The sequence below is a fragment of the Lactuca serriola genome, chromosome 9 (genome assembly GCF_051521515.1).
Source record: "Lactuca serriola cultivar US96UC23 chromosome 9, Lser_US96UC23_V15, whole genome shotgun sequence".
Taxonomy (NCBI): Eukaryota; Viridiplantae; Streptophyta; class Magnoliopsida; order Asterales; family Asteraceae; genus Lactuca; species Lactuca serriola.
In genome coordinates, this window is record NC_136416.1 from 79,589,433 (window position 1) to 79,613,699 (window position 24,267).

General features: G+C 39.4%; 1 long non-coding RNA gene and 1 other non-coding gene across 3 annotated transcripts; one reads left to right on the forward strand and one right to left on the reverse strand.

The window, feature by feature from the left end:
• Positions 1-883: 883 nt before the first annotated feature.
• Positions 884-24,267, reverse strand: LOC145074384 (uncharacterized). Of its 2 annotated transcripts, none has more exons than XR_013691821.1 (3): positions 23,486-24,267; positions 22,949-23,048; positions 884-1,021 (listed from the first exon to the last, which is right to left on the reverse strand). It is a non-coding gene; the product is annotated as an uncharacterized LOC145074384 (long non-coding RNA). The 2 variants fall into 2 exon arrangements; XR_013691822.1 differs by lacking the exon at positions 884-1,021 and adding an exon at positions 21,484-21,649.
• On the forward strand, positions 18,696-18,802 carry LOC145077475 (small nucleolar RNA R71). The gene has a single exon (XR_013693218.1). It is a non-coding gene; the product is annotated as a small nucleolar RNA R71 (small nucleolar RNA).

Genomic DNA, 24,267 nt, shown 5'->3' on the forward strand with positions numbered 1-24,267 from the left:
AGCTTATCCGACCACTCCTTTCTATTACTTCCAACCGATCTCTCTAATATCCTTTTTAATGCTCGGTTTGTAAGTTCAGTTTGCCCACTCGTTTGGGGATGATAGGATGTTGAGAATCTATGGTGGACACCGTATTTTTGCAACACCATAGCCATTTGATCACTTGCGAAGTGGGTGCACCAATCACTAATAAGAGCCTTAGGAACTCTAAACCCTGAAAATAACTTTTTAAGGAAACGTAACACCACTCGAGCATCATTAGAAGGTAATGCTTGTGCTTCCGCCCATTTAAATACGTAGTCGACTGCCGCCAAGATATATTTATTTCCTTTTGACATTTGGAATGGTCCCATAAAGTCAATCCCCCAAATATCAAATATCTCACAAACTTGAATGCTATTTTGGGGCATCTCGTTTCTTAATGAAACGTTTCCCATCCGTTGGCATGAATCGCATTCCTTAACAAACTCAGTAGCATCTTTAAAAATTGTAGGCCAATAAAAACTGATATGAAAAATATTTTTAGCCATATATTACGCTCCATTATGTCCTCCGGTGGGCCCGTTACGACAATGTTTCAAGATTTCTCGACTCTTTTTCCTGAACGCACATCTTCTTATCATTCCGTCTGCACAACTTCTAAAAAGGTATGGCTCATCCCAAAAAGTAGTACTTGATTTCTAAAAAGAATTTCGTCTTTTGTTGTCGGGTCAATTCGTTTGGAATGTATTCACTTGCTAGGTAATTAGCTATATCTGCAAACCATGGTACCTCTCCTGCTATAACCATAAGATATTCTTCAGGGAAATCATCGCCTATCTTGTTGTAACACCATAAATTTTCAAATAAAAATTTCATTTAAAATTACATAATTCTCATAACACATTTCATGAAATCTCATTTATTTAATTTACAATCGCAGCTCCATAATTGTTTGATTAAAATCCAGGATACTCAAAACATAACTCTTTTGTTGGTGTGTACAATCAAGTCGGTGCCTTCCCGTGATCCTGAGAAAAACCTGAAATACATAACACATAACACGGTAAGCATGAAGCTTAGTGAGTTCCCTAAAATACCATGCATAGCACATTAGCCACTCTAGGCTATAACCCAATAAGACCCTCCGGTCAATATGTCTCAGTGGGACCCTCCGGTCCCAGCTCAATAAGCTCATAATAATAATACTCAACATAAATCATAAAGACATAATGTGGTATATTAGGGTACACAGTTAAGCACATAAAACATCTCAGTCACACAAAGATACCACTCATGGTAAATATAGTGAGAAGACTCACCTCAACAGTAATTAATTATCCTCGTACTCGAATCTCGAACTAGCCATTGCCTAACACATAGGGTAATTATCTCAATAAATACTCGATTCTCGACTCTAAGTAAACCAAAGTTTATTCTTCCTCTTTCTAAATCTTGAAGTGGGTAAAAGACCATTTTACCCCACCATGGTCTCCACTACTCATGTTTGACCAAACTCTAAAGTCAACAGAAGTCAACTCGAGTCAACAGTCTATGTTTGACCCGACTCGCGAGCACATCTATATGACTCATCGAGTCCACTCGCTTCCTCAGAAGTCTCATGAAGGTCCAGCTTAGCTCGTCGAGTTGAATCCCAACTCGCCGAGTTATCGTATGATCAAGCTCATCGGGACAAACCCTAACCGACTCGTCGAGTCGGCTCATCGACTCGGCGAGTCCACTCAAACTAATTTCTCATTCAGATGATTCCAATGCAGAAAACCTTCCCAAACATTAGATCTATGTTCTCAGGGCTCGATTATCACATAAAGTCACGAGTTTTACGTCCATGCATGGCACTTAGGGCTTGAAATGCCAAGAACATGCTCTATTAAGGGGTTTTTGTAACGCCCGCAGATCCGGGCTAGTCAAATTAGAGGCAATAAGTGTCGAAAACGACTTTTCGACAGAAGCTTATAAATAATTTGAACCAAGTTGTAGTATATGTCACTAGGTTTCCGTACATATAAAGAGCGCCGAAATCTGAGTTATAACGAAGAAGTTATGACCCGTCGAGGTTTAGCGACGGAACCGACACGACACCGCGAAAACGTAAATAGCGAATTTATGATACAGCAACTTTTAGCCTTAGTAATCTAAATGAAATTCATAGAATATGTTAACCTGAGAACGTCCATAAAAAGAACGCCCAAATCTGACTTCGTATGAGGAAGTTATGATTTTTCGAAGTTTCGGCTTAGCGGTGTACAGCACGAAGTTCGAGTTTTAGATCGAGCGGTTTTTAGCCGACACAACCTAAACGAGAATCGAAGATCTCATTATTAGTAGCGTAACGATAAAAAGACAGACGAAAATGGACATCGGATAAAGAAGTTATGAGATTTTAACGGACCAATCCTGTCCCGGCCTGTTAAAAATATAACTTTAAAAATAAAGTCAAAATTAGCCGACGGAGTCTAAACGAAAGTTGTAGAGTACGTCTCCACCTACGCGTGGATATAAATAACGTCAAAAACGGAGTTCGTATGAACGAGTTACAAATTAGTTGTTTATATAACTATAAGGTCATTAAGTAATTATGGAGGGTAGTTTTTGTAAATTCAATTACTATAAATAAGAGGCTTGGGCTCTCATATTTCTTGCACCATTCTCTTGATTTAAGAGTCTTTCTCTCCTTATCCCTCGAGCATTTCGGTCCCTTGTGATTCGACTTCTCTTTCTGTAGTTTTAGTATAGTAAGGTGAGCGCTGAAGCGCTGCACAAATCTTTCTTAGAAAGATTCAGCGACGAAGTACTGCCCCTGCAGAGCCCGACTCTTAGCTAAAATCCCCTTGTAAGTAAGTTATGCTTACCCTATTTTAAATATCGTTTATATTTAAAATTAGTATTGTTATTATAAATTTATAATAAATATTTGAGCTATTATTATGACTTATATAAGTGTCGTTATAATATCTTTTTAACTACTCACGGTACGGGGAATCTGGTTTAAAAGGCCACATAGGGTTGTTGGATTTAAGAAGTCCTATACACCAAAATAGTCCTGCCCTCCGGTGTTTTATGTCTGGCCCCTGTCTGTACATAGTGGTTGGAAAGTATTGTTTAAACACTTATATTATAATAATAATAATAATAATAATAATAATAATAATAATAATAATAATAATAATAATAATAATAATAATAATAAGACTAATAATTAGTCACGGTAATATTAGACTAAAATCTAGTGGTGATAATACTAGGGTTCGTCAAAGGAAATTATTTTAAAGTAAACGAAGCGCTGTCCGAGTACCGAGTCACCACCTTCTCAAGTGAGTGCATAGTTACTTTTAGCTTACACATAGATATGAAGTATTTTATATAAATTACTTGCTATGTGTGCATATTATTTGAATACTTGCTATCTATGTTGGATGAACGTTTTATACATGTTTTCAATGATTTAAACTGTATATGTATTTTATATCTACAAAATGTGTTGGGTAAAACATGGGTAGATGTAATAGTTGGTGTGTGACAAAATAAAATAATGAGAGGCCTCGTTATAGATGTTAATGATGATCCAGTCATCTAGCGGAGTATAGATGACGACCACGGACTATTCTAGACAGTCCAGTGGAACACTAGCAGGCTCGCAACCTGTAGGTGTTTATTCGAACTGTGTGTTTATTTGAACTGTGTGCTCACCAGATGTACTCCATCCCCCACATGGTTTCCTTAAGGACATTTATTGCTGAGGAATCTCCTTAGCAGTAGTGTCCGTCCCGATGATAATCCTTAGGGTAGGTCCCTTATGATAGATGCTTAGGGACGTAATGTAAGGATAACGGGAACGAGTAATCGGGTTGTTTAATTTAATAAAGTTAATAAACTTATTTATTGTGGGTTGAAAACCCTATGTGCTCACCAGGCTCCCAAGCCTGACCCACTCAGTTTCTTGTATTACGGGTAGTGGCGCATGAGCATAGATGTGATGTCTTGGGATGAGAGATTAATGGATTTTAGGCCTGTAAATACGGAATAATGTAGTAAGGCCTATGTTGTATTGTTTATACTTATGTACTGTATCGAACATGACATCCCGAGTCTTTTTAATGAAATACATTTCTACGGAAATGCTTTTGATAAATCTTTATCATAATATTGTTTTGGGACAAATTCCGCAACTCTTTTATTAAAAGATTACTCTGATTTTGAAATAAAGTATAAACAAAACCGGTCTTTTCTGGCCGTGATTTTTGGGATGTCACAGTTGGTATCAGAGCATTAGTTTAAGAGAACTAGGAATTTGTAGGAAATTTCTACACTTAAACTTAGAATGCTAAGCGATGATTGTGAGATGAGGGTCTGCTATAATTTAGACAAGAGCACTAGTTTATTTTAGGAAAGATGCCTAAAATGTTTTATGTGCTAAATGATTTATGTTATAGCTATAAAAATGCCTTATATGCTGTTATTTGTTCGGATCTATGGTCTGTTGCCAACCGGATCTGGAAACCTTATGTGTTCAGGATTCTAAGCGTACGATTACGATATTAGAACTAGCATGTAACGTTTCAGAGTAATAAGGAGATTTATACGTCTATCGTAAAGAAAATCTTTCCTATCTTAAATTCTCGTCTTGGTACACCGAACGTCTGCTTGGGTGTACAAAACAAGAGGAAGATGACAACCTGAGCCTAAGAATGTGATGGGCCATGCATCGGTCGTTGCGCCTACACCTGAACCTATCACAACGGCAGAAGTTCAGGAAGTAATGCGAACCATGATAGACTGATAAAATAGAGGAAATGAAATGGATTACGATAGTGAATAATACCTATCGGAAGATATCATAAGAGAGGAATCCTGCCTTTAGAATACGTCTGATAAAATAGTAGTACGTCTAGAGAAGTACGGTACATCTGAATGTACACATTTGATTAGTGGGATGATAGAACGATTGGTGTAATTCCTAAAGTTTTCCTATCATCTGGAATTTCCATCACCAACTGAGTTGAAGCAGAATTAATGATTGAAGATACACATGGAAGAAGTCCTAGTAGAGTCTAGGGAAATTTTTATGATTATTTGGACACACTCATATGTATTAAATTGTTTTGTGATTTTAGGACTTGGGGACTGCGAGACAGTACTTGGGACGAGTATGAGTAGGTGTGAAAGGTAGTAGATGCATATACTACCGGAAGCACAGGACTCACGCTTGGATAAGGGAAAGTCACAAAGTTACCAAGAAGTTAGCTAGTAACTGATTTCGTTTTATTCAAGTATGTCATTACCATCGTTTCGGTAATGACTAAAAAGATGATTGATATTCCGACCCTAGTGGTCATATCAAATTGAGTCCGACTACGATGAGTATGTTACGTGGTTCAGAGAACCAAGTTCGATGTAGCACCAACTCAAGCCAGAAGAATTAATCAAAGCAACCAATAGAGGTATCACGAAAAGTTGCTTGTAGCTAGAAATGCTACATTTTAAAAAAAATGTGATTATATCACATTAGAACATGAAGGAAGGTATAGCCTATTTTGGAATTTAACTCTAAGAGACCTGAGTCTAACGAGCATCACATGACGATAGATCATGATTTGGAGTCTAAACTGAGATAGAAAGCAGGTGCACAATCAAGTACTGCTTACAGTCAATAAGTCTAAGAGATAGACTTGAAGGAATATAGAAGTTATAATTATTACCTAGGATGAATAGATGACGTATGGAGTCATTATACGATCCCTGTTTCATTGATGATTCTGGGACGTAATCATCCTAAGGGGTAGATAATTGTAACGCCCGCAGATCCGGGCTAGTCAAATTAGAGGCAATAAGTGTCGAAAACGACTTTTCGACAGAAGCTTATAAATAATTTGAACCAAGTTGTAGTATATGTCACTAGGTTTCCGTACATATAAAGAGCGCCGAAATCTGAGTTATAACGAAGAAGTTATGACCCGTCGAGGTTTAGCGACGGAACCGGCACGACACCGCGAAGACGTACATAGCGAATTTATGATAGAGCGACTTTTAGCCTTAGTAATCTAAATGAAAGTCATAGAATATGTTAACCTGAGAACGTCCATAAAAAGAACGCCCAAATCTGACTTCGTATGAGGAAGTTATGATTTTTCGAAGTTTCGGCATAGCGGTGTACAATCCGAAGTTCGAGTTTTAGATCGAGCGGTTTTTAGCCGACACAACCTAAACGAGAATCAAAGATCTCGTTATTAGTAGCGTAACGATAAAAAGACAGACGAAAATGGACATCGGATAAAGAAGTTATGAGATTTTAACGGACCAATCCTGTCCCGGCCTGTTAAAAATACAACTTTAAAAATAAAGTCAAAATTAGCCGACGGAGTCTAAACGAAAGTTGTAGAGTACGTCTCCACCTATGCGTGGATATAAATAACGTCAAAAACGGAGTTCGTATGAACGAGTTACAAATTATAATAGCATATTTACGTATTAAAATAAAGTATAAATCATATATACATACACACACATATATATATATATATATATATATATATATATATATATATATATATATATACATATGTATATATCATTAGAAAGGTATCGACGATGCGGTCATTATAAGACTAATGTTGAGTTCTTTCGACATTAGTTTAGTACAAATATCATTAAATCCATTTAAAATAGTATTATAAAGGGGCGTTTAGTTGTTTATATAACTATAAGGTCATTAAGTAATTATGGAGGGTAGTTTTTGTAAATTCAATTACTATAAATAAGAGGCTTGGGCTCTCATATTTCTTGCACCATTCTCTTGATTCAAGAGTCTTTCTCTCCTTATCCCCCAAGCGTTTCGGTCCCTCGTGATTCGACTTCTCTTTCTGTAGTTTTAGTATAGTAAGGTGAGCACTGAAGCGCTGCACGAATCTTTCTTAGAAAGATTCAGCGACGAAGTTCTGCCCCTGCAGAGCCCGACTCCTAGCTAAAATCCCCTTGTAAGTAAGTTATGCTTACCCTATTTTAAATATAGTTTATATTTAAAATTAGTATTGTTATTATAAATTTGTAATAAATATTTGAGCTATTATTATGACTTATATAAGTGTCGTTATAATATCTTTTTAACTACTCACGGTACGGGGAATCTGGTTTAAAAGGCCGCATAGGGTTGTTGGATTTAAGAAGTGATATACGCCAAAATGGTCTTGCCCTCCGGTGTTTTATGTCTGGCCCCTGTCTATACATAGTGGTTGGAAAGTATTGTTTAAACACTTATATAATAATAATAATAATAATAATAATAATAATAATAATAATAAGACTAATAATTAGTCACGGTAATATTAGACTAAAATCTAGTGGTGATAATACTAGGTTTCGTCAAAGGAAATTATTTTAAAGTAAACGAAGCACTGTCCGAGTACCGAGTCACCACTTTCTCAAGTGAGTGCATAGTTACTTTTAGCTTACACTTAGATATGAAGTATTTTATATAAATTACTTGCTATGTGTGCATATTATCTCAATACTTGCTATCTATGCTGGATGAACGTTTTATACATGTTTTCAATGATTTAAACTGTATATGTATTTTATATCTACAAAATGTGTTGGGTAAAACATGGGTAGATGTAATAGTTGCTGTGTGACAAAATAAAATAATGAGAGGCCTCGTTATAGATGTTAATGATGATCCAGTCATCTAGCGGAGTATAGATGACGACCACAGACTATTCTAGACAGTCCAGTGGAACACTAGCAGGCTCGCAACCTGTAGGTGTTTATTTGAACTGTGTGTTTATTTGAACTGTGTGCTCACCAGATGTACTCCATCCCCCACATGGTTTCCTTAAGGACATTTATTGCTGAGGAATCCCCTTAGCAGTAGTGTCTGTCCCGATGATAATCCTTAGGGTAGGTCCCTTATGATAGATGCTTAGGGACGTAATGTGAGGATAAAGGGAACGGGTAATCGGGTTGTTTAATTTAATAAAGTTAATAAACTTATTTATTGTGGGTTGAAAACCCTATGTGCTCGCCAGGCTCCCAAGCCTGACCCACTCAGTTTCTTGTATTACAGGTAGTGGCGCATGAGCATAGATGTGATGTCTTGGGGTGAGAGATTAATGGATTTTAGTAGAGGTGGCAAAAATTGACACGGCACGAAACCTGACACGAACCCGACACGAAATAAATGGGTTTGGGTAAGATATTTCAACCCGTTTAAATAAACGGGTTGACACGACACGACATGAAAATTAAATGGGTAAGGTTAGGGTTGAGAATTTCAACTCGAATATGACCCGTTTATTTATATGCAAGTTTTTTTGAATTATTTAAATAAACTAGAAAGATACAAAACCAAAACCATAAGTAAAAGAAAACCTTCGAATTGAATTGTTTTGTAATGTTGAAATGATTTAGCCGTCTAGATCAAGACTTCATTTTAGTTTTTCCATTCTCTTCCAAACTACCCAGTCTCTTTCATCACTCTCACATCCTAGTGACCTTGTCATCCGCATCCCAAACTTTCAATCTTTTAATTTTGTCATCTAAACTTGCTATGACTTCATCTATTATGCCTCCAAACTATTAGTTTTACCTTTTCGCCTACCCAACTCCTACTCTTTCAACATGCTCAATCTTTTAACCTTACATGACACGATATATTTCAAGGTATAGCCGTAACCCGAAACCCGACACGAACTCGACACGAAAATAAACGGGTTGACACGACACGACACGTTAATTAAATGGGTCGGGTTAGGGTCAAGCACTTTCAACTCGTTTAGTGTTTCGACACGACACTAACCCGACACGACACGACACGATTGCCACCTCTAGATTTTAGGCCTGTAAATACGGAATAATGTAGTAAGGCCTATGTTGTATTGTTTATACTTATGTACTGTATCGAACATGACATCCCGAGTCTTTTTAATGAAATACATTTCTACGGAAATGCTTTTGATAAATCTTTATCATAATATTGTTTTGGGACAAATTCCGCAACTCTTTTATTAAAAGATTACTCTGATTTTGAAATAAAGTATAAACAAAACCGGTCTTTTCTGGCCGTGATTTTTGGGATGTCACAGTTTTCACTTAAATGATCTATTGTGGCTGAATCAAGCAGAGACCTTTGGACTCTAGGGACCTTACATAGTCCACATCTAATGTCCAATCTCAATATGGACTCAATACTCTCAAAGTCCCAATATTATATGGAAAAACCCCTAAACTCCAATGATATGAGGTCTACCCAACAAAATGAGAAAGGTAAGACCTTTTTACCTTTCACAGAAGCTCTTGGAAGAAACAGAAGCGGATCTAACAGCCTCCTATTAGTCCTTGATTGAGTCCCTCTCTTCTCCTCCAAAGATGCACCAAAACACGTAAGATTCGCTCAACACTCTATCTCTTAGCTCAAAGACCGATTAGGGTTTCTCTCAGTGAAGGGAGGTAGCAAATGAGGCTATAAGTGTCCTTAAATAGGCCTCAAACCCGGGGATTTAGGGTTTCATTACTCAACGTCTACTCAGCGAGTTTACTCTCTGATTTGTCGAGTAGGTTACTAATTCCACGTGGCCAAATACGATTCTACTCGACGAGTTGGACTCACAACTTGTCAAGTCACTCCATGGATCTCAAAATAAACACATAATTACTTGGGAATCTGGATGTTACAGTTCTCCCCAACTTGAATTAGATTTTGCCCTCAAAATCGCTCCGCAACAATACAAAGATCGAACCCAAAGATCTGAGAAGCACCATCAAAAGAATCTCATATCTCGCAACAATTTCCTTCCAAGGACACATGAACACAACAGGAACTCCCAACTCCTGAAAATGAAAGACCCCCTGTCGTACCCCTTCTGACTCTTTAGAATTTGAAAACTCTAGCGGCCTGTCTCACTGTCCGACCGCCATCACAAGATATCATCATGCTCATCGCTCCTCGAATAACAGACCCCGATAACACATTGCCACTCTGATTCTCTTGTTGTGACTGATAGAAACAAGTCAATGCCCAAATACTGGCTACCGATCACTCATACTAGACATATTAAACAATCCAGATCATACTCTAAGGAATGAAAGGATCATATCACACCAATGACCCATCCATTGTACTGCAATCAAAACCCATCTGAATAATGAACTCTCAACACCTTGTCCTCAGACACAAGAAAAAGATCATGCTTTCTCAGAAGTATCCTCTGGCATCTAACAATCATAAAGCTCATCTCCTTTCTCAAATATCCCTTTCAACACCGGTCACCAGGTCATCTCCTGACCAGAAAGTTGAAGCTCCAAAGGTTACCCATTGCATACCCCAAAACGTCTCACTGACTTCCTTCTCACACTAACTATCTCGGCCCAGTGTGACACAAAAGTTATGAAGTTCGCTTTACTCCAAGCGAATACTACCACCTCAACTAAAATCGTCTCACACTCGACCCCTGTCGTCTACTACTCATTATATCCATACGTCTCGCGGTTCTTTTCATACAAAGGAACTGACCCACACAGGTCTAAGGCATCAGATGACACACAATACCTCTCAAAATGGAACCCACCTCTAAGTTTGGAATCTCATTTCGCCTTCTCCAAACACTACTAGAGCCAACTCAAACTCGAGAGTCTGGCCCGACGTAGAATTGGAACCACTCATTTCCAATCTAATACCCGACCCATACCCACGATTTGCGAATTTATGCCCACACCATCTCTCCAATTCCTTCCGCTTACGATAATCCCTCCTTAACCCGGGATACAACAATCCTCGACCAAAACAGAGACCCCAATCTCGCCCATGGTCTGGCAACCAGGTTCCAGAAGACTCAAGTGATAAGGCTACCCAAGCCTAGGAACTCCTCTGCGTCCTATTCTGACTAGCGAATACTACAGCTCCCTGTAGATTCACAACGCTTCTTTCTTTCTCACTGGATGGTGAAAGTTACGGTTCCCCCGCAGTTCCACAATACTCTCTCATTGACCAATGAAAACTACGACTCCCCGTAGTTTCACAATGCTCTCCCTCTGGCCGGTGAAAGCTAAGGCTCCCCGCAGTTTCACAATCCTCGCTCATTGTTTGGTAAATACTATAGCTCCCCGCAGTATCACCACACCCTCTCGCTGACTGGTGAATTCTACGGCTTCCTGCAGTATCGCTACACTCTCTCGCACTAACCCATGGATGCTACAGCTCCCCGAAGTCTTACAACACTTTCTCTTACCACCCCACGATCTCATCCTCAAGTCAACACCAAACTACGTTCACTAACTCATGCTTCACGTCCCAGCATATATAGGTACACACACCCATCCAAAATAAGCATCACTACTCCCGACGGCAACTGCCATGACAAAAATCCTTTCTCGCTACAATTCACATTTTTAGATAATCTCGATCGATGTCAAATAGCCGAAGGGCTCCCACATGGATACTTGATACACCACTTTCCATCTCAAACTCAAGACTAAAAATACTCTGAAATTTAGGACATCATACTCGGATACCTTGTTACACCATCACAGAACCTCACGATGTCTTGCCTTATCCACTGATCTCATACTTAGATATCGCAATGTACCCTCTCAGAATCTCACAACCGATCTTCTTCTTGCACAACTTGTAACTTTGAAACATACCCATCTCACAAGTTGAAACACAGAGGAATCATCAATAACGGAAAACACGTTGACGAAAATCCAAAGCTCCACCCTCTACTGATCACCAGCCATACAAACTACTCACACCGACTCTGAGATTGGTTGACAAATCAACTGTTATCCTTTCTTGAGTATAAATCACAATCTATACTTATACCCGCAAACCTCAGCTATTGCACCCTGAACTCGGCGACCCAACTGCCTCGAACTCAACAATTGTAATCCCGAAAAATCCCTAGCCATAACAAATTTATGGCCAACGACCACATGCTGTGGGTTCTCTCCTCCTTCCTTGAGCACATACCCATACATCACCATGCCTTGCACCTCGCCTCACCCACCAATAACCTAGGTCTCAAGTGTCCACTACGAATCTCCATAACCAGTTCTCTAACCGCACTTTGAACGGACCGCTGATCCTCTCAATAGAATACTTAGTTCTCCCCCACTCAAGGTTCGAACCATCACCAATTGGCATACCAACAATCTACTCCATAGACTATTTCACTAGGTATATCAGACTTGAATCTTGGAACGTGTCATATAATCACTTCAATGATCGTCCCGATGGAATCAAACAACTCCAAATATTCCATAACTTAGACAAGAATCCTAGAATCCTCCCAACGTGACTGCCTCTAGTCATCTCAAAGCCTCAGACCGACACATCGTCGGGTACCCGAATTGTTCCAAATTAGCCCGGACCCTTGGTCCGGGAATAATTAACGATCGCCTCTGATCCCTCGACCAAAATTTCACCACTAGAATCATTATAAAAGCAAGAGAGCTCACACGATGTAGAAAACAAGGGCTACTGACCCGATATACTCCTCTTGATCACCTGGAACTGCTGCTAAAAGTATGCCTCCCTCAATAAGGCACCTCCTCGTTCTCTTCCTTCTTAGACTCAAAAATGACTCTCTCATGGTATAAGAAATACCTCGCAGCAACATACTGCCCAAAATACCCTGGTGAAAATGTTGCAACCCTACGCTACCCCACGGGGTTACCTCCAAACTCTGAAACCGAAAGCTCGCTATTTCTTTGCTTTTCCCAGGAAACGGAGACAGCGCAACTCTTGCCACAGAAGATGACACCGCATCTTTCAGTCAATTGCTCAACTTAGACCGCAATTCTCCAATAACATCATCTCCACTCATCCCTGAGTCTTGCGACTCTAACTGGCATCTCACCAAAAATCTATCGGAAACTAACTCGATTTCCCTCTCAAGGTATGCTCCAATGAAACTCGTTTGATATGGCCCTTTGGACCCACACTCTATCACGTCTGATCTCAATATAATCAATTAAAACGGGACAACTGGTAAGACCAGAAGCACTAACTGCCACGAATCATGGTACTCGAACCATGTTGTCACCTCTCGATCTGCTACATATCATGGTACCCGAACCATGTTATCTTATCTCATTCTACTACTTAGAACCTTTGGAATTCACCCTGTTTTGAGTATGGGTCCTCTTCTTTCAGTAGTATGGGCCCATACTACCTACCATATCTACTCATACTTTCCACACGGATCGTCCCAGATTTCCTAAGTACCTGCTCAACCTTCTCGATCACCAATCCCATTAAACTGGTCACCCCTAGCGAATACTCTCCTTTATCAGCGTACTCATCTGACTAAGTTCGTTCCCTAAGCTCTTCCTAGGTTCTTACACTTCTCTGCCATCAACTGCTGAAGAACTACTTATGACGCCAACCATCTACCTCCTGAATATCATCATATTTACTTAGTAGCTGTCTCCCATCATCAAGAGTTCCACAAAGCATGAAGCAAGCAGCTGTCGGGCATCGAATAATCTCTACCAACACGTGAAACCACTCTAGGTTACAACTCCACTTGCTCAACTCACAATCAAAAAGTATCACCGAACTCAAGCAACTCCACCCCTTGCGGGTATCTAAATACTCTCTCGGTTGTCCCCTCCAATGCTCGTCTAGGTATCTCTCCTAGATTACTCCTCTACTCAAAGCTCTCTCTCTCTGAAAGTTTCCTGTTGGATACTCTTACTCCGCACATACTCAAGCACATCACATATAACAACATTCCTAGGCTAAGGCATCACAAATCAGGCAACTATAGTCCTAAAATATGAAACACCTATCCTATCTTCTAGCAGGTATCAGTAATAACTCATAACATAAATAAGTAAGGGTATTTTGGGAAATCACCATTCGGGCTCTAGCTGATTGTACACACTGCTCCTTCTCAGTTTTCTCTTAGAAGCTCTTTGCTCGTTTTACAAAAATTATTTCTTTTGAAATTTTTTCTCAAATCCCTAGTTTGAGTCCAGACATACCCGAAGGTGCATCTAAATCCCTCAAACCAAGGCTCTTATACCAACTTGTAACACTGTAAATTTTCAAATAAAAATTTCATTTAAAATTACATAATTCTCATAACACATTTCACAAAATCTCATTTATTAAATTTACAATCGCAACTCCATAATTGTTTGATTAAAATCCAGGTTCCTCAAAACATAACTCGTTTGCTGGTGTGTACAATCAAGCTGGTGCCTTCCCGTGATCCTAAGAAAAACCCGAAGCACATAACATATAACACGGTAAGCATGGAGCTTAGTGAGTTCCCCAAAATACCATACATAGCACATTAGCCACTCTAGGCTATAACTCAATAAGACCCTCCGGTCAATATGTATCAGTAGGACCCTCCGGTCCCAGCTCAATAAGCTCATAATAATAATACTCATCATAAATCACAAAGTCATAATGCAGAATATTAGGGTACACAGGTAAGCACATAAAACATCTCAGTCACACAAAGATACCACTCATGGTAAGTATAGTGAGAAGACTCACCTCGACAGCAAGCAATTATCCTCGTACACGAATCTCGAACTAGCCACTGCCTAACACATAGGGTAATTATCTCAATAAATACTTGATTCTCGACTCTAAGTAAACCAAAAGCTATTCTTCCACTTTCTAAATCTTGAAGTGGGTAAAAGACCATTTTACCCCACCATAGTCTCCATTACTCATGTTTGACCAAACCCTAAAGTCAATAGAAGTCAACTCGAGTCAACAGTCCATGTTTGACCCGACTCGCCAAGCGCACCTATGTGACTCATCGAGTCCACTCGTTTCCTCAGAAGTCTTGTGAAGGTCTATCTTAGCTCGTCGAGTTGACTCCCAACTCGCCGAGTTATCGCATGATCAAGCTTATAGGGACAAACCCTAACCGACTCGTCGAGTCTGCTCATCGACTCGGTGAGTCCATTCAGACTCATTTCTCATTTAGACGATTTCAAGGCAGAAAACCTTCCAAAACTTTAGATCTATGCTCTCAGGGCTCGTTTATCACATAAAGTCACGAGCTTTACGTCCATGCATGGAACTTAGGGCTTGAAATGCCAAGAACATGCTCTATTAAGGGTTTTTCACTCAAAAGCTCTATTGTGGCTGAATCAAGTAGAGACCTTTGGACTCTAGGGACCTCACATAGTCCAGATCTGATGTCCAATCTCAATATGGACTCAATACTCTCAAAGTCCCAATATTATATGGAAAAAGCCCTAAACTCCAATGATATGAGGTCTACCCAAACACTTAATATTAGCTCTCTTCTCCTCCAAAGATGCACCAAAACATTCAATATTAGCTCAACACTCTATCTGTTATCTCAAAGGCTGATTAGGGTTTCTCTCAGTGAAGGTAGGCAGCAAATGAGGCTATGAGTGTCCTTAAATAGGCCCCCAAACCCGGGGATTTAGGGTTTCATTACTCAACGTCTACTCAGCGAGTTGACTCTTAGACTCGTCGAGTATGTTACTAATCCCACATGGCCAAACACGATTCTACTTGACGAGTTGGTCTCTCAACTCGTCGAGTCGCTCCATGGATCTCAAAATAAACACATATTTAATATACCTGGGAATCCAGATGTTACACTTGTTTTCTTCCATTTCCTCTAAATGCGGGTTCTCTAATCTTAATAAATGATCGGTAGCCACATTCTCCATTCCCTTCTTATCCCTTATTTCAATATCAAATGCTTGTAGAAGCAAGACCCAACGTATCAATCTTGGTTTAAAATATTGTTTAGCAAATAGATACTTAAGGGCAGAATGGTCAGTAAAAACTATTGTCTTCGACAAAACCAAATATGGACGGAATTTATTGAACGCATACACCACCGCTAGTAGCTCCTTCTCGGTAGTAGTGTAGTTTTCTTGAGTTGGGTTCAAAGTTTTGCTTGCATAATAGATAGGTTGAAAATGTTTATCAACCCTTTGACCTAAAACAGCTCCCACCGCATAGTCACTAGCATCACACATTAGCTCAAAAGGAAGGCTCCAATTTGGAGCTATCATAATAGGGGTACTAGTTAACTTTTCCTTCAACAATTGAAACACTTCATGATGCTCTTTAGAAAAGTCAAATGGGGCATCCTTCAAAAGAAGTTGAGTTAATGGCCTTGTGATCTCTGAAAAGTCTTTAAAGAAGCGGCGGTAAAATCCTACATGGCCTAGAAAGCTCCTTACCCCCTTTACGTTTGTTGGAGGTGGCAATTTTTCTATAGTATCAACTTTTTCTCTATCCACCTCTATTCCCTTCCTTGAGACTTTATGTCCTAACACAATTCCTTTTTTTACCATGAATTAGCACTTCTCCTAATTAAGGACAAGTTTAGTCTTCTAACATCTAGCTAGCATTAAATCCAAATTGGACAAACAATCTTCAAAAGATGACCTAAAAACCGAGAAGTCATCCATAAAGACCTCCATAAATTTCTCGATCATGTCGTGAATGATAGCCATTATGCACCTTTGGAAAGTAGCTGGTGCATTGCATAACCCAAAAGGCATGCGTCTATATGCGAATATTCCACTTGGGCATGTAAAAGTGGTATTCTCTTGGTCTTTTGGGTCAATTGGAATTTCAAAGTACCTCTAGAAACCATCAAGGAAACAATAGTAGAGATGACCGGATGGCCTTTCGAGCATTTGATCGATAAATGGTAGTGGAAAGTGATCCTTGCATGTAGCATCATTAAGTTTTCGATAGTCGATACAAACGCGCCGCCCGGTTACTGTTCTTCCTGGGATTATCATTTTCTTCATTAGTGACTACTGTCATTCCTCCTTTCTTAGGTACAAAGTGTACCGGACTCACCCATGGGCTATTGGAGATTGAATAAATGATACCAGCATCTAAAAGTTTAATAACCTCCTTTTTAACCACTTCTTGCATATTTGGGTTAAGTCTTCTTTGGCGTTGTACAATGGGCTTTTCTCCTTCTTCTAAGTTGATCTTATGAGAACAGTAGGCTGGACTAATCCCCTTGATGTCAGTGATCTTCTATGCTATAGCACCTTGTCTTTTCTTTATTACCTTTATGAGGCATTTTTTTTCATGTGTTTCAAGATCGAAAGCTATGATTACTGGTTTTTGTTGTCCTTCTTCCAAGAATGCATACCCCAGGTGTTCAGGGAGGGCTTTCAGCTCGATTTTCTGCCTTTCTTCAGTTACCACGACGTAGGCATCTTGCCACATTGTGGTGTCGCAACTTTTAATTCCTGTTCGTGAAAAAAACTTTGCCATGACGTGTTCCCATCACCACGTCATGTTGCCTCTTCTGCCTCTTTTATGGCTTCATCATAATCACTTTCTTCTAATAGCTTCTCCAACTCTTGTATATCCAATTCGGGATCAAAATTCTCTTCCTTAAGCACCATAAATCCCTCGGTCTCTTTTTCTTTCCACCCTTCTAGCTCTTTTCAAGTAATTTATCTAGCACATCAACATAAAATGTCGTATCATCACTTATCCTTGAATGTTGAATTGTCCGATTGACTTCAAATGTAACCGCTTCTTATCCTACTCTTAGAATGAGTTTGGACTCTCTTATATCAACTAAAGCTCGGGCAGTACTCAAGAATGGACTTCGAAGGGTGATAAGGACTTGCTCGTCTTCCTCCATATCCAACATAATGAAATCCGCGGGAAAAACGAACTTGTCAACTTTAACTAATAGGTCTTCAAAAATACCCCTTGGAAAGGTCATAGTTTTATTAGATAGATGGATAACCATGCGGACCGGTCTTGGTTTGGGAAGATAAGGATTTTTTAAGAATGATTATGGCATCAAGTTGACACTTGCTCCAGAGTCGGTAGAGCAAGATTGGTTGCTAGATTCCCGATTTGGCATGGTAAAGTTATGCTTCCTGGATCCCCCATCCTCTTCAGTAGCATGTTTAGCATTGTAGCAGAGCAAGTTTCATTCAGTACTACTTTTGATGATCCTCTCATCTTCGGTAGCATGTTTAGCATTGCAGCAGAGCAAGTCAAATGAGTAATAATTTTTCCAATCCTAGTGGTGATGGCTTGGATGTGATCTCCTCTCGGGTTTTGTTTGGTATTTCCCAGAAGTCCTCTCGGTGATCTTTCATTGAACTGCATAGCTAGTTGCCCAAGTTGTTTTTCTATATTGAGGATCAAAGCTTGTTGATTTCTAAACAATGCTTGCTGGTTTTTCATCATCTCATATTTTTCCTTGATCATAGCTTGTTGCTCTTTCATCATTATTTGGTGTTCCTTAAGTGTTGCTTCAGTTCCCTCATGCCTCTTTTCAGAAACGGCTGGAAATCGTGTGAACATTGATTCAAAGTCGGATTTCTTTTTAGCCTGTGGTTCCTCTTTTTGGTAAAAGCCTTTTCCTTTTTGTTCACAATCTCTAGTCAAATGTGGCCTGTTACAGTTTTCACACCCAACCCGAATAGCATGGATTGTTTGATCCATATTAGTCATCCTCTTATCCATGTTGTGCAACATTGCCATAACCGCCAACATATCTTCCGAAGCTACATTAACTGATCCCCTCGTTACATCATTCATCGGATTATGGTATTCTCTAGAGTGCTTAGAGAAATTTTCAATTGGTTCCTTAACTTCTGTCGGATTTTTATTTGTTAAGGGGCCTTGAGAGTCAAGGAGTTGTCTAGTAGTGACGTTCACTTCATCATAAAAGATCGACACTTCTTGTTATACATTTAGGTCATTTTGTGGGAAATTCCTAATTAAACCTTTGTAGCGTTCCCATGCTTCATACAGCGACTCCCCCATTTGATGTTCAAAATTGGAGATGGCCTTTTTGAGCTTAGCCACCTTGGATGGTGGCCAAAACTGTTCCAAAAACAATTCACGCATCCTTGCCCATTTTGTTACCGCACCTGGTGGAAGTGCCTTTAGCCAATCCTTTGCAGCTCCCTTGGAAGTGACAGGGAGCATCCTCAACAACACTATTTCTCTTGGTACATTTGGAATGTTAAAGTAGTTGGCAATGTCGTTGACTTCATCTAGATACTTATAGGCGTCTTAATGATCCTTTCCGATGAAAGGAGTCTCCTTTAATGCTGTAAGGATGTGCCCCTTAAGTTAAAATATGGCAGTGGCGGGTATGGTAGGTTGCACAAGCCCCGTACCGGTGTTGTCTCGAGTTCTCTTTTTGTACGCCTCCATTGATAGGTCGGCAATGTTCGCCATGGTGTTATCAAGATCCTTGTTTAGCTCGCTTTCTCGAATTCTCTTTTTGTATGTCTCCATTTATAGTTCGGCAATGTTCGCCATGGTGTAATCGGGTTCCTTGTTTAGCTCGCTTTCTGTTTCAAATTCTGTTTCGCTTTCTTCCCCTTCTATTTCGTACTCCGTATCTTCCTTCGTTGGATTTCTTGTTGTGTCTTCTTCCTTTCTTGATTTTCTTGTTTCCCCTACTTTTCCATTCTGATGCTCACATCAAAAATTCCAATGGTCATGGGTATTATGCCGATGTGAAAGACATGGTTATTTAGGATGAGAAGGAAATTGGTAAGTATATCTAAGGTGCATTCTTCTTGGCCGATTATAATTCCTAGCGTGTAAGTTTTATTAAGTGTGTAGAATTTACGTTTTATCATGTTTCTAAACCTACGATCATTAAAGTTTCTATCAGTATTAAGGTTTACTACTACTAAAAACATAAATATTATTGGTAGTAAACACACCGGTAATCTCAGTTGGGTCATGGTGAGCATCTCCTGTCCCAGTCATAAGTGCTCTTCCTTTGCAACTCTGATTCTTCAGTTTCGGGTAGTCCTTCTTAAAATGCCTTGATTGGTTGCATCCATAGCGATTTCGATTTCCTCCTACTGTAGTGGTTGAGGTTTTTCTATAGTACCTCGAGATGTGACCTTTCTTATTACAATTTTTGTAGATTACATCCCTACAATTCCCATCATGATGGAAGTTGCATTTAGTGCATTGGGGAAGTGTTCCATTGTGGGAGTGTTTGGGCTTGTGGCGTTGATGGTCATAGGTTCTGATTTGGGCCTCAGGAGTTTGAAGTTTCCTTTGGACTTCTCTGGGTATTTCCTCTTCTTACTCTTTGCATGGTTCTATCTCGTTTGTTGGGTTGTGGTACTCGGACGAAGATCATGTTCAGTCAAATGATACGCCAATTGCTTAGCACCATCAAAGGTAGTGGTCCTGGACACATCAAGTAGACCTAGAATCGTGGGACTTAGTCCCCTGATGTAACTTTCAATCCTTTTGTATTCCGTGTTTACTATTCCTGGACAGAGGTTAGCGAGCTCATTGAAACGGGATGTATAGGCAGTCACACCTGACTCTTGCGACAAAATTTGTTTCCTTTAGATGGAAGTACAACTTTGAGAATGAGGTGGAATCCTTTTTGTAGGAGCATCCATGTAGGGCGTTCCATCTATAATTATTAGTAGATGCAGTACACTGGTGGCATTTGAATGGTGGACTCTTCATCTGTTAGTCCTTCTCATTTCATATTTTCTTCAGCTGGTTGGTTACCTTCGGTCGTTCCCTTCTCTTATTTAGATACCTCCCCTTTAGTGGATTCTATAGATGGTTTGTCTTCGGATGGATCCTTGTCATATTTGGAAGGTAGGGGAGATAGAAGTTTGGAGAATACTGAATGATCGACTGGGAACTATAGGTTTCTCTGCCACAAAGGTAGTAGAACTATTGGTCCTTTGTTCTTCTCGAATTTAGGTAAATCGGGAAAATCTGGATGTTATCCCAGACCTTTAAGTATTTTATGATTTTTTTTTAGATATATGTGTTGTCTGGGAGTTGATACATGGATGTTAGGTATTAAATATATGTATCGAGTCTTGAGAACATCCTTCAATCTCTAAAGCTCTCAACCATTGTAGTCTGTCAAACTCGTCGCTCAAGGTTGGTTGTTCACCAGCCTGACCATAAATAACATAGACGCGCGTTCCAGGTTTATTTATGGTATGGCCTATGCACGATACTAACCTTAGTTGAGGCTTTTGACCTAAAGGATTGAGTTGGTCGCTTTAGTTGAAGGCATGTCAGAATTTTTATTAAGTGTTCTCATCGCGGGTCAGAGTAAATATATAACTCTTATATATATTATTGTTGGTGAGGTTTGTAGTATTATTAAATTTTTGGTTTGTACTCCAAGACTACTAAGCACATATGAGAGTCAGATAGGAAACACCGGGGGCTAGGACCATTGTGGCAACTAATCCGTTTTGAAGTGCAGTAACCCTAGCAGCCTTTCAAACCAGCTGCCTCTCCCATGAGTAGTAAAGAAGTAGTATATTTATTAATAATACTTTTATTAGGAGCCGGTAGCTATAGTTGTATTTCCTCTTTCGAGGATAAGAGTTCTCTATAGCCAATTTAGCTCTGATACCAATCTGTCACACCCCCGGCCGAGGCGGCGGAATACGTCGGGCTGTGCGACTTAGTTCATGGATCCCAAGTAAATTGAATATACATCACAAGCTACAACAATAACAACATAGCAGTTACATTCAAATTTAAAGTTCAAATTTAAGTTTCATACATATATTAATAGGTTCATAAATTCACCTTAACAAGTAGGTCGACATAACAAAAACTAAATAAGACTAGATTGCCCGAAAATCCATGAACAAATCTTCCGTTAAACGCTGGTTTACTGATCTCCTGAGAATACATGTGATTTCAGGGTCAACACAAAGGTTGGTGAGAGTTAAGTGTTTTCTGCTAATCGCAGTAATGATACTTCATAAGTCTAGAAAGTATTTCTTTTGTGGTTAAAACCATGTTTGATAAAGAGTTAAATCGCCAATATATCTATACTTGAAATATTTGTTAAAGAGATAAATCATAAGTATATCCATACTTTAAATGCTTGATAAATAGATAAACCATAGATAAATCCATACTTAAAATGCTTGATAAAGAGTTAAACCATAAGTAAACCCATACTTAAAATGCTTGATAAAGAGTTAAACCATAAGTAAACCCATACTTAAAATGCTTGATAAAGAGTTAAACCATAAGTAAACCCATACTTAAAATGCTTGATAAAGAGTTAAACCATAAGTAAACCCATACTTAAAATGCTTGTTAAAGAGTTAAACCATAAGTAAATCCATACTTAAAATGCTTGATAAAGAGTTATACCATAAGTAAGTCCATACTTAAAATGCTTGATACACAGAGAAACAGAATCCGTGGTTTCTAGTTAAAGAGTCTGGTTAATGCCTATAGTGAGTCCTATAACCGAGCTATGTGACCAGTTATAATCCCTGCACAACGATTCATTAGACGTCGTAGTTATACCAAAGATAAATATTCACCCGCTTCGATTGATCAGTCGAGGTTGTAGCTAGCAACCGCAGGTGGGGGTGTCAACCCGTATAGATCTATACATATGTATCTCGCTCCGAAGATTAATGGTTATTGTTAAATGGGAATACTAAGTGATTAAACTTAGGTAATGAATACTGTCTCACTATAGAAGCCATTAACTAGGTTATACGGTAAAGTTTCACTATAAAAGCTGAATAAGTTCGATAAATCCGTAAAAATGTATGTCACTCGCTTAAATAGATAAAATGTTTCCTCACATGGATGAATAATTTCCAAGATATGATTGTTATAATTTGTACATATATAACTAATAAATATGTTTGTACATGCTTGATGTAAGTAAAATAAGTTATGCACATGACTAAATATTTTTAAACGCATGTATATTGTAAAGAAATCGGTTTATAATACATTATTTTGACAATAATAAGTATTAAAACTAGATATATTTTTTTTATATGCGTATTCCATAACCGATATATATATTTAGCATGTTTATAAACATATTTCATAACCGGAAAATATATTTATATATATTTCACACGTATTCCCCCCCCCCCCCCCCCCCCCCCTCCAAAAAAAAAAAAATAATAATAATAAAACACAAAAAGGGGCCGTAACACTCACCCTTGAAGCGTGAACGAGGCTCGAGGGTGAAACTTTTTGTGAAAGCCGTTTCGTGACGTCCCGTGCCCTCAAAACGAATCATCGGGTTTATTTATATTACCTAATAAACCAAAAGGGTAGTTTTGGTATTAATTATTAGGCATGGAGTGGTCTTTATTAAAATAAATAAAGTATAGGGGGTTGATTTTGCCAAAATCAAACTTGATGGACTGATCTTGCAGACAGCTCGCAAACCAAGGGCCTAATATGCACATTTTAACCTAATTTAAGGTTCCGAGACTTGGTTTGCTGGGTTTCTCGGGTGGAGGGACAATTCTTGGACATTTTAGTGCAAGTTTGGCTTCATATGAAAATCGAATCTCCAAGAGGGGCCAATGTCATACAATTCTAACAGTGGAGGGTTTAATTTAAACAAATTTAAGTCATGTTACAGAACGCGAAAGAAAATACGAGACCCACTTCAGGTTCGCATCGACATGTCGTTACCGGAGGAATCATATACAAAGGTTACAAATGGTGGTGGTGATTCGGACTTACAGTGGCCGGTGATTGCTAGGGTGACTGGGCAGCAGCAGCTCGGTGATGGCGGTGGCGTCCGGGACTCCACAACAAGGACGACGGAGGGCGGCAATGGCTGCCTTGCTGCGTTTGCTTTCCTGTTCAGATGGATTTGACGAGAGGGAAAGAACGCAAGGCGGTTTCAGGTGGTAGATGTCGGTATGGAGGCGTTCCAGTAGTCACAGCGGTGGTTGGAGGTGAAATGGGTTTTGCCAACGGTGGGTGGTGACGGACCTGCAATGGCAGCTTTGCTGCCTTCGTTTCCTTTCTTTTCAGGTGAACTGGACGAGAGAAAGGGCAGGGAGGTGCAAAGTTATGGTCCGAAGGTGTTTGGGAAGGGTGTTTTCTGGTGATGGGTCATGACGTCGGGAGGTGGAGGAGCTGCCACAGCCGACAGTGGTGGCTCTCTTCGCCGGAGAAGTGAGAAAGTAACAAATGAAGGTGGTTTTGGGTTGTGTCTGATAGCTTCGATCGGTGGCAAGATAGGGAGAACCGTTATGGTTCCCGTTGGTTACATAGCGGCAACACCACCTTTGGTGGTGGTGTTTCTCGGTAGTGCGGGAAGATATCAAGCAATGGAAATCAACGAGTGGTTGGGGTGTATGACGGTTTGCTCGACTGAGAAACAGGAGGAGAATGGTGAGTGTGGGTGGTCATGTAACAACAATGGAAGGATGTCTGGGACGCTTTGCTTTTAACAGAAAAAGAAGAAGATGAAGGAGAGGGTCACGTGATAGAGACTACACATGAATGTGTATAAA